An 11,685-nucleotide genomic window follows, 5' to 3' on the forward strand; every position below is an offset into this window, starting at 1 on the left:
TGTTCATGTTTGCAATAACAGCCAATGAAAACTAAATTGGGTGAATCAGTTAAATCTATCAAACATATATCCTCTTGGAATGTTTCTTTCCATTTCAATTAAAGCTTGAGTTTTAAGCCATCTTAATGACACTGATGACTACGAGCCTTCATTTCCTGGCCTCTTGCAGTGTGGGCTTGGGAAGGGAGCTGCCTGGGGTAAGCAGGTGAGGTGACATCCCCAGGGCTTTGCAACAGATGCAGAAAGGTCAGGCTTCAGAGCTCCTGGGCTTCCTTTCACTTCCAGCCGAAAACTGAGTTTCTTTTTATGATGAATCACTTATTAAAAGCCTTGTTGTGAGCACTGGTACTCCAGGATGTTGACACTTAGGTATTTGTGGAGTTAACTTGCTCTGGACACAGGATGTCCCTTGGGTCACGTTTGTGTGTTGAAAAGTGAAACCTGGGACTCTCTTTCCATGGTGCAGGCTATAAAATCCCCTTTTCCACATGTTGACAGGTGTCTTGTCCAAGCCAAGCAGTGCAGTGATGTCAGTTGGTGTCCTGCTGAGCAGTTTGTCCATACCCTGGTATTGGAGCACCTGGGCAAGCGTGTGCTTGCAGGAGGATGGATACACTCACAGTCTCTGCGTGGCAAAGGAGCCAAGGTCTGGCTGGGCTGGGCTGGGCTGGCTATGGGTGGGCTGTGCTCAGCAAAGGGTCTGCAGCTCCAAGGGCTGTGGATGTGTACACACACACTCCACATATCAGTCACATACACACACACGCTCACTCACTCTCCACATGTCATTCTTCCCTCCCTCTGAGCGGTCTGTCCAAGTCAGGAGTGCCCAGCAACTGCTGGCAGCTGCTGTGGGGAGCATCCCCCTGGCTGCTCCATGTTTCCCTCTGGCTCTGCCATGTAGAAAAAGATGCTGTTCCCTTAGTTAAATTGTGAGCTGATGTTTATTTTTTAAGCTGTTGTAAGTAGAATATTGTAGAGCAAGATTCACCAAGATCAGGAGGTGTTGGCAAATAACAAATAGGTGTCTGTCCTGTCCTTAAAATCCAAAGTCTGAGCCTGTATAAACACAGTAACAGCTTCAGTAGTACCCCAGTACCCCGGTTTGGGCTTTGTTTGTGTGGTTCTGTTTAGGTTTTACACTCTGGCCCAAGGTGAATGACATCAGGGGGAGGTGAATACAGACTCCTTGGGAAGGAGCAGAGGAAACAAGCGAGTTTATTTCAGCCTTCCCTTCTGAGGTGCAGTGCTGGTGCTTTGGGCCCTGACAGGGCTCAGGAATGTGCCTGGGGTGGGTTTTGGAGGGGTTGTAATCCCACCCGTGTCCTCAGAGTGGGGCTGTGATTCTTGGCTGCCAACCTGAGGTGGAGCAGAGTGCATCAGAGCTGAGCCTCCCACGGGGCTGGTCTCACTGGAGCCATTCAGAGGGGCTTCCCCCTTGCAAAAGTGGTGATTTGATTTAGAGTGAGATGAAGGAGATCTCTGGAGACACCTGGTTTGTAACTTCTGCCTGGGAGCTTCCTGCTGGCTGCCAGGCACAGGGCAGTCCCCAGCTCAGCAGCCCTGGGAGCCCAGACCTTCCCTCTTCGGGCTCCTTCCTCGGGTGGCAGCTGCTTCCTACAAGGCTTCCTCACCTCCCAGCCTCTGCCCCTCAGCTCCTGCCCTGGGCTTGCGGCTGGGACAAGTGGCACCTTCCTGCAGCCTCTCCTGAGCAGCAGAGCCAGTCCTTAGGCAAAGCCTGGAGGTGTTTTGCCTTTGACTCAAAGGCTCCTTAGTGAGGGAGGAGGGGAGGAGGGAGAGGAGAGTGTTTTTGGAGCAGATGGAGAAGAATGGTGCCCCTGTCTGCCACTGCACTTGGAGCCCTGGCACAAGGAGCAGCTCAGCCTCTCCTCCCCAGTGCATTCCACTTGCTGACTGGCAGGGAAGCTGCTGCTGTTTCCACAGAGGGAACTCCACTGGCACTGTGTTTTTCCTAAAAAGAAAAATCAGATGCAAGCTTTATCTTTGATTTGTGTCCACACAAAGGGCTGGGGCCCTGTCTCAGTGCTGTCCCTGGGAAGTCTGGGGCAGAGGCTGCTGAGCAGGAGTTAAACTACATGCAAGATGTGTTCTTATTGCCTCTGGCTGTGTTTTGGCTCCAGTCACCTCTGCTTCCTCTCCCCTTCTTTCCCTGCCCTCTTCAAAAAAAAAGCCAGCAACGCTGCAAAGCAAGAGGAGAAAGTTTGTGGCTGCACTGGGCAACAAGGGGATGGTGGCACAGGGAGGAGGAGCTCAGGCTTTGTGCCAGAGGAGATGTGAACAGTTCTTGTAAGACAGAAGGGATGGGGCTCTGCAGTGTGAGAGGGGATGTGGCAGGCAGTGGGCTGGAGCTCTGCCTGACCCCTCTGACAGACCCTGTAATTGAGGCAAAAGGTACAAAGGTGAGATTCCCTCCAGTTGCTTTTACTGGACACCCGGGTTCCAGCTGGGAGCTGTGCAGGGCTCTCTGAGCCCAGTGCTGCACGTGGCATTGCACTTAATGGACACACAGAGAGCACCTCTGGTGAGTTTGTGTAATGGAGTTCCGAGTCCATTTGTCCTTCTGACCTTCACCACATCCTCTGGCAATATGTCCCACAACTTAATTACGTGTGGGTGGAAAAAAGTGCTTCCTGTTTGTTTCCTGAATGGCCTGAGAGAGTCCCAGGCTCATCCATCATCCCCACACTGCCCTTTGCTCTGGCCTCTGTACTGCCTGAGAGTTTATAGACATCTCTTGTGTCACCTGTCTGCTCCAGGCTGAAGCATCTGAGGTGTATTTAGCTCTGTAGGTGGGAGCAGGTAGGTGCTGTACATCCTCCCTGACACCCAGCTCTGCGCCTTCGCTGGCCCTGTAGTGCCTTCTCTGAGGCAAAAGTGTGCCAGAGCTTTTCTCCTTTTGCTGAATCAGGAACAGAAAAGAGCTGCTGCAGATTCCCAGGTGTGTGTTTTGGTGCCTGAAATGGGGGTCAGGTGTTTATGATGGAGTTCTCCATCCCTGAGAGAGGAGATGACAGGAGTTGTGCTGCAGCCCTGACTGCACTGAAGTTTCACCCTTCCTCTCAGAGGGGATGGGATCAAAGAGACTCCCTGGTTTGTGTAGTTCGTGTTCCAGCTCAGCTTCAAAACTCTGTGTTGTGTGTGTGATGTGGTTTGTTTTTTATACTTGCACTCCACAGTGAGGTTCAGGAATGCTGATGAGTTGTTTCATGCTGTTTCAAGTGAGGTGCCCTCATTTCTGGAAAACAGCACTTTCAAAGTGATTTGTGTCTGGGTTTATGTCTGGGTCTGGAGTGTCTGAATGCACCTAAACTGCTCCCTGTCCCTCTCAAGAGATGCTCTGTTATTTGTAGACTCAGGTAGCAACATCAGCATTTCTTGGTTGTATCACCTTGCCCTGCTAAGCTCTGGCCAGGATTGCAGGAGCAGCTGCCCCTGAGGTTTGCTATAGACAGGTAGACACTTGCTGGAAGTCAGTGGCCAGAGATGACACAATCCCTTTAGGAAATATGTGGGGTCTTCCCCCCCATTTCTCCCAGATCCCTGTGCACAGTCAGAGGGCAGAGAGCTGGGCTCAGCTCAGCCCAGTTGGCTCCTGGGCTTGGACTCTGCCCTCCTGCCCCAACTCCTCACCAGGAGTCTTGCAGCTTCTGCCAGTGTGCCCTGTGCTGCTCCTGCTCTGAGCACGTGGAGTGAAACGGTGGGTGGGTGACAGGGACGTTATTGTTTGCAGGAGAGCAAACAGAGATCCCTCAGCTGCCCAGTGTCTGTGCTGGGGCTTCCTGCAGCCTCTGCCCCCCGCTGCAGCCTCTGCCCATCCTCTGCCTCCCTGTCCCTGGGGAGGAGGGGAGTCCTGGGGGGACACTGGGCCCTTCCTCAGGAGCCTTGTTCTCAGCAGGGAGTTTTGTCGAAGCGGGAAAGGAACGTTTGGCTGCGTTGTCAGGTCTGATTCTGCCGTGTTTCTGGCGTTGGGGGCCGGCAGCGCGGCTGCAGCGTCCTGTGCAGCGGCTGCGGAACGGCAGCGGCGGGCTCTGCCCCCGGCACCGCCTGCGAAACGACGAGTCGGAGCGGAGGAAAGGTGCTTTGTGGCCCCGTTCCTTGCTTAGGAGGCCGCCAGCCCTCGGGGCCAGCAGGGAGCAGGAGAGCAGCGCCCTGCGGGGCCGGGGGCTGCGGGGAGCAGCAGAGGGCGATCGCGCACCGGCGGGGACGCGGCGGCAGCGCAGCGGAGGCGGCGCCGCTCGTCGGAGCCCTGACGCGTCTGCGGGACCGTGATTTACATGCTCTGGATGTTCCCTCTCTGCTCGCAGGTCCTGATTGTATCTCTGCTTGTGCAGGTTTGTCCTTACACTGTGTCTGGGCTTGAGGTGATAAAGGAAAAGTGTTACTTTTCCCTTGCAGGGACTGACCCCTAATTGGCTTGAGTTTGGCTCAGGGATGGCTCTGCACAGCCCTGGCCCAGGGCACAGAAGCACAGGTGGGTTTTAAACTCAGATAAGGTGGGTGAGGGGTTTTTTCCCTTAAGCAAAGTGAAGCAAACTGATGGTGATTGTGTTGGAAAATGGACTTGGTGTGGGCACAGCAAAACACAGCTCAGTGTGCTTCTTCCAGAGAGGCAACAGCCAGACAGGTACAAATAAGTCAGGAAAACACGTTCCTGTTGAGTTGCTGCAAAGATGATGCGCTGAGGTGGTTTTAGTTTGTTTAATAAGCAATAAATTCAGACCTTATTTTTCATATTTCCAAGCCCTTTTGCATTTCAGAGACAGATCACAGCCTGAACATGTATCATTCCTCTGACACAGGCAGAAGCATCCCTTTCAGGAGCCCTTGGTGGGTGAGGGGTGCTGCTGGGCTCTCACTCTGTTCTGGGCTGGGCTCTGGCTCGCCCAGGTTTCACCCTTCAGCACGACCGGGCTGGGTTTACTCAGGAAGGGTGAGGAAGCAGTGCCCTGTTGTCTGCTGAACAGCTTGAGCAACCCCATCCCAGCACGTGGGTTTGCTGGCAGCCTGACCTCTCAGGCAGCGCTCTGCCGCTGGCCTGGCTCCTGTGCAATGGACTAAATGCTTATTACCTTTTTGTAGCCTTTTCCAGTTGCCGATCGGATGTGTCTGGTCTGGGGTTAGTTCTGTTTCTGTGTTGCTGTGACTATGCAGGACACTCTGTCTTGCTGTGATTACGGTTCCATCCTTGTCTTGGCAGGGGAACATCTGCTGTCTCCCTGCCATCTCCACCTCTTTCTTTGGAGCATTTCGTGGATCCTGATGACCTTCCATTTTCCAGAACACCTCTTGCATCTCAGTGTACACAGCTGGTTCTCTTGCATTCCCCTGTCTCTACAATCTACCTCTCTTTTTCCCCTGTCACCATCTCCAGTGCATTCAGGATTTCAGCTCATCTGCTTATCGGATCGATCTCTCCCCATCTCCTCCGCTGTAAACACAGCACCTTTGCACCTGACTCCTCTCCGAGCACAATTCATCTTCCAGCTCGCATCTGATGTCTTTGTTCTTCTCATTTACCATTTTACAGTTAATTTTCTCAGCCTCTTTATTTGGCTGACGTTGTGCTCTCTGGGTCTGGGGCCCGTCCCTGCGGCTCCCGGCCGGGCGGGCAGTGATGTGCTGCAGGATGGATGGAGGATGTTGCTGTTCAAGGTGAAGTTGCTGCTGACAAACTACAGCAAAGTCAGAGCGTGGTGAGGAGAGAGGAGCTGTGCTGGGCCCTGGGGCTGGTGCTGCTCAGCGAGGCGGTGAAGGGGCTGTGGAGATACGGAGTACTGGTGTGGTGTGACCTTGTTTAAAGAGCGCGGGTTCCGTGCGGGTGATGGACGGAGATACTTCAGTTTTTATTCCATTCTGGCACCTTTATTACCAGACTTCAGCAGAATGCCTCCTCTCTTAAAAAATATTAATAAAAAGATCAGTCCTGTATCTGCTGCAGATGGACTCATAAAATCTGGAGATGACAGGACCTTAAATCTCTGCTTTGCTCCCTCTCTGTCCAGCGTGCATCTGGCAGCAGAACCCCCAGCCTGGGCTGCTGGGTCGGGCCAGAGCAAAACTCATCTCAAGACTATTAAAAGCACGTGGGTTTTAATTGATTTGATTCACCCTCAGCCCGTGGTCTTTGTGCACCTGAGCTGGCAGTGTCCTGTGCCTGGAAGGCTTCGCAGGAGCTTGGCACCGGGCAGGGGTGACCGAGGAAGGGCTCTTGTTGATGGTTTTCATCCCAGAGATGGTGATGTCAGGGCTGGTGATTTTTTTGTTTCTCAGGGCTGTAATAGAGATCCCTCCCTGAGCCCAAAGGTGTTGTGTCAGTGCTGGTTACATAAATGTGTTCCTCTGGGTTAACACAGTGTGATGGGAGATTAGGCCTCTATGAATTTCTGTTTAAGGCCCCCTTACCCTGGTAACATCTAAGTGACAAAATGTAGCGTGAGTGGCATGGTGTGCTCTGGAAAGGGGAACTCGTGGGCTGTCTGGGAGACACCTTGGTTTCTTGCAGAGATGCAGATGTGCAAAGCCCTGGCAGAGAGCTGCCTTTGGAGGCACGGGCAGGGTCAGCCCTTTGTCACCACATTTACATTTCTACTGGCCCAACATGAAGCATTTGGCTCTGCTCCACTTGTGGAAGGGATTAGCTACTTCATAACATCCAGACAAGATAATCTCTCCAGTTTTGCCTGGAAGAAGTCCCTGACAAAGAGCAGCAAAGCTACAATAATGCCAGATGAAACAGTAATTAAGTTTGTCTTCTTATTACTTTCTTGACTAAGTTTGTGTTGCATTTGATTTCATGTTGTTGTTGCTGTTGGCGTGGAACAGCTCAACACTGTCCCTGTGTGGAGTCAAGGCAGCAGTGGTGGCTCTCTGGTAAAGCACAGCAGTGAGGGGAGGGAGGAGGAACTGTGAAAAGGTGTTTAAAGCTTCCATGTGTTTTAAAAGAAGAGTCAGAAAGAGACAAAGCTTTGGTACCTGCTGCTGCCCATCGCCTGCTCCTGCGAGTGAGCTGTGCTCCCAGTGGTACTGAAAGCACACGTGGCAGGGAGCTGTCAGCTGGGGATCCCACCAAGGATGGGACACAGCGTGGTCCTGGAGCTGGTGCAGAGCCCTTTGCTGCCCAGAGCCACGGGGCTGTGAGCTGAGAGGTGGCCCTGCTGCAGGGAGTGATGCTTGGGCCTGGAAGGGAGGGAGTCAGCAAGTTTTGCTCATAGTGTCCAGCCCTTCAGGACAGCAGGATTCATCCATGCTGATGGCCACTGGTCTTGGTTTGTACCTCAGCCTGAACCATTTATAATCTTTGAGATCAGAGGGAGAGAAACACAAGCAGGGACACTGCTTTCATCTTCAGCTCCCATTGGTTCTGGTTTTTCACTGTTGTCCTTGACTGTGTCCCAGTAGAGCCTGGGAGTGTTCACCAGGCACAGCAGCTCTTCTCCAGAGACCTGGAAATGGTCCCAGCTGGGGCACCTCAAAGGGAATAAAACCAAGTTTCAAATAAGCAGTCCCAAGCTTCCAAAAGTTTCCGAAAATCATAAATGACAATGTCCTGGCTGTCCTGAGCATGTTCTTGCTGGTGGATGGTGGGGTGGCGAGAGGCTGGTGCTCCGTGAGGAGTGATGCGTGGCTGGAGCAGTGGTACAGCACCAATACATCACGAGAGCGACAGAGCTGTACTGATGGATGACTCCAGCATGGCCTCAGTCAGGAAGAACAAGCCCAGGAGCCTCTGTCCCCCCCAGCTCAGCATCTCACACCCTTCCCACGTTTTTTTCCTTTCCTTGAATGAGGATCCTGATAAGAAACGGGGTGAGGAGCAGCCACTGAGGATGCTGCTCACTGAGCAACAGCTCTGAGAGATGGTCCTTGGATGCTTTTTATTTGTCATCTAGTATCAAGGCTCTAAAGGTCACACTTCTCAAGTTCTTCCCTTAGAGCTTCACAGACTGTACATGAAACAAAAAGAGAAGAACAAAAAAAGCAGCTTTAGAAAACCACTCCCCAAGCAGGGGCTGGGGAAAGCTCTCCAGATCAGCCCCCAAGCTTGATGCTCCCAGCTCAGCTATAACCAGCTGGTAAGTGTATTTACACTTAGAAATTGCATAATTGCAGCTGTGCCTATTAAAAAACAAGTCACCAAACCCCTGTGAGAAATGCCCTGTTCCTGTGTCAGTCAGTTAAATGTGCACCTGACCCCGTGCCAGCCAAGTCTAAACTGAAGCTTTGCTCCAGGGCAGTGCTCCACGTGCGATCACGGCACTGCCTGGGTGGTAGCTGGACTCCTGAGAGGCAGCTTGGCTGTGGTGTTGGCTGTGGCTTGCCCAGGCTTTTATACATATGTCAGTGTGAGCACTGAGCTGACCTGTGCCAGGTGGCTGATGCAGGAAGTTAAATGAGGAACCCAAAATCTGGGTCTGGCTCAGAAGGACCAAGGAGAGTGTTGTTACAGATCTAGTGACACAAAACTCTTTTGGCTCTTACTTTCCTGATGAAACCTGTTCAAATTATTTGCATAGCTTGATCGTAACACCACTGAAAGCTGCAGCTGAACTGTGGCCAAGCAGTGACAGGTATGTCACCAGCAGTTGCTTCGTTATGTTTACATCTGAATTGCTGCAGATCTTCACTTCCTTGAAAGTGATCTTCCTCTGCTCTTTAATTTCACAGAACAATATGAAAGGCATGAATCTTCATGAAACCACCCTCCTAATGCAGCAGAGACTCCACAGGCTTGCAGCCTTGGCTTTTTATCACAATCCCAGGGGAGGTTCAAGGTAAGATCCTTGCCATCTCGGCTCAGCAATCACAGAAAGCCAAATAAATAGAGCAGGAAGTGGGCAAAGCCCTGACTCAGCAAAGGCAGAAGCACAAGTTCATCATGAAGATGATTTGGAACACAAGAGTTTACCTCATGGCTGCCCAAAAGTCACGAGTCCAGGACCTTGCCAGTCAGCACATCGTGGTTAAATATGGGAAAAGAATTGCTTCTGGGTCTGAGGGCTCAGTGAGAACTCCAAGGTTGCTGCAGGTGGGTCTGCAGTTCAAACACGTGTGAGCCCCGGTTGGCTGTGCCGGGGCTGCCGGGGCCGTGGGGAGCGGCGCCGGGCCGGTGTCGGGGGGCTGCCGCCATCCCTGCGCCGGGGGCAGACAGCAGCTCTTGGTGCTGATGTGATCCGATCTGCGCCTCCCCAACGCCGTGGCTGCAATTGCATTATGGTGCTTTAATGTAGTTACAGCTGCATTTTCCAAGCACGTCTGTTCCTCATGTACGGTGCTGGAATTGCAGATGTGGCCGGAGGCTGCGTGTGCCTCGTCCCTGGGCTGGTGGCAGCCTTCCTGGGGGCTCCAGCAGGAAAACTGAGGGGTCCCATTCCCAGCTGCTGCTGGATGACAGTTTTATAGCCCTTGACAATCTGTGCTGAGATAGTTTAAGGCTTCATGGAAACTTTCTTGCTTTTGTCTCCTTTGGTGTGAGCTAAGTGGTTGTGGAATTCAGTGTATCAGCACCAAGAACTGTGTAACCGGAGAGGAGCGAGTAGGTAACTCACTGAGGTGAGCCAGCAAACACCAGAAAGAGGTGGGTTTGCCATTTCCAGGGTGCCAGGGTGCAGGAATGCCACAGCGTCACAAGGGGACCACTGGGCAGAGAAGAGCTTGGCTCAGGCAGTTAAAGGGACGAACTACTGCAGTGGTGGGCACCAAGATGCCTCCCCTCTGGGAGAGAGGATGTGGTGGGATGTGTCCTCCCCACGCTCCCCTCAGCCAGGCAAATCAGGAACATTCTTTGTTCCCACCCTTCAGCCACTGAGCACAGCTGCTTTGGGACATAACTGCAGCAGAGGGGATCTGCAGAGCCAGGAGCCCTGTGGAATGGCTGCCTCCACCTCCTTGGGCCTCATCACCTGTGGTCTCCCATCGTTGAGCTTCACGGGGTTGTGTTGGCTGTTCAGACCTTGTGCTGGGCTCCCCCAGCTCATCCCTGTCAGTGAGGGTGAACCCCCATAACCGTGGGCATTCCCACCATCTCCAGAGCTGGGCTTTGCTCACCAGCCTTCCAGGGTGCTTTCCCCAGGGCTGATCTGCCTGAGGGAAATGTGATTTGGTTTTCCTGCCCCCGACTCAGCTTCAGACTTGTGAATGGGAAGTGCATAAGCACCTAGAGGTGTGTGTGTGTGTTCACACAGACGCTGCCTGTGCACGTTTCACAGTGATTCTCCTTGGATGCTCTTGCTTTCTCCTGCAGTCAATTTTTTTGAATGACATGGAACTGATAATGAATGTGGCTTCAGCACCGGCTCATCGGGCTGGCTCGTCTCATTCCGCTTCTCCTGGTTTGGAGCAAGAATGTGAGGACTTGCTGTGTCTATTTTAGATTCCATCAAGAAAGGAATAATTGAGATTGAGATTCGTAGCCACTCGATGCAGAAGGTCAGGGAATTAATGCTGTGTTACATCCAGACCATTCATTTACTGAGCTTCCTCTGGGTTTTTTTTTCCCTTAACTGTCTGTAGGGGAAAACAAATGTGCCCCAGGGAAGGTAACACATCCTGGATGCTGCACACATCCCCAGCCTCTGATAATACACGCTGTTTATCTTTATTTTGGGGGTGTTCCAGGGTAGTTTTATCATCATAATTGATTAGTGGCGACAGGGGAAAAAAAAACCCAGGAGTAACAGGAAGAAATGATTCCAGTGAATCCATTGGCTGGGTTGTAGCATTGATCTGCTTCTGGGAATTATTTATAGGAGAAGATTCATAGTTAGTAATATTAGTTTGGACTTCTGGAACAGTTTATCAGAGGATCCTAAAGGCCTTTGGTAACAATCAGTCGGGTAGAAAAATAAGGTTGACAGTCTCATTTTGGGAGAGGGAAGGAAATGAGATTCTTGGCATAACTCTACCCAGGAGTATCTGTGACCCCAAAAGCACATTTCCCCACACTGCAACGCTGGTGAGAGGCAGGGGCAGTGCCCAGGAGCAGTGCCCAGGAGCTCAGGTGCTTTCCTGGAGGGGCCAGAGGATGTCCTGCTGCTGCTCCCTGAGCCCCAGGCCCTTGGCTGCTCTCAGCCTCTGCCCAGCACAGCCACCACAGCTGCTGGGAACTGCTGCCAACCCAGCCCGGGCTGAGAGGCGCTGTGAGGGGCAGCTCAGCTCACTCAGGTGTCTCTGAGCACAGACAGGGTGCCTGGGCTTCCACCCACTGCCAGCCAAGGCAGTTGGACAAAGGTCCTTAAAAGAAATCCGCACTAAACCTCTCCTTCAGATGAAGTGAAGGTGTCTGCAGGATGGTCACCTGAGCCAGAGCAGGCAGGGATAAAACAGAACCTCCTCTTCTCCTGCCTCCTCCTCCCCATTTGGTTTTTGTTGTTACCTGAATTACTCTGTGCCCTGCAACTCCCCCCGCAGGAGAAACGGCACAGCTGACACAAACAGGAGGATCTGCTGAAAGCTGCCTGTTGGGTTTTGCAGTGCACAGACAGCGTTGCCTGGAAGTAGTAAATAGAATTAAACACTATAGTTCTGAAAAACAAAACTCTCAGGGCTGTCTGTTGATTTCAAAGCTGATGAAAACAAAGCAGGCTTTGAAATCCTTCCTCTCAGAGCTTCCCTCCCCCAGCCCCTTATCATCTGAGAGATGGACCTGATAATATTTGTGGTTTATTC

Source organism: Colius striatus, chromosome 20, assembly GCF_028858725.1.
Source record: "Colius striatus isolate bColStr4 chromosome 20, bColStr4.1.hap1, whole genome shotgun sequence".
NCBI classification, from domain to species: Eukaryota; Metazoa; Chordata; class Aves; order Coliiformes; family Coliidae; genus Colius; species Colius striatus.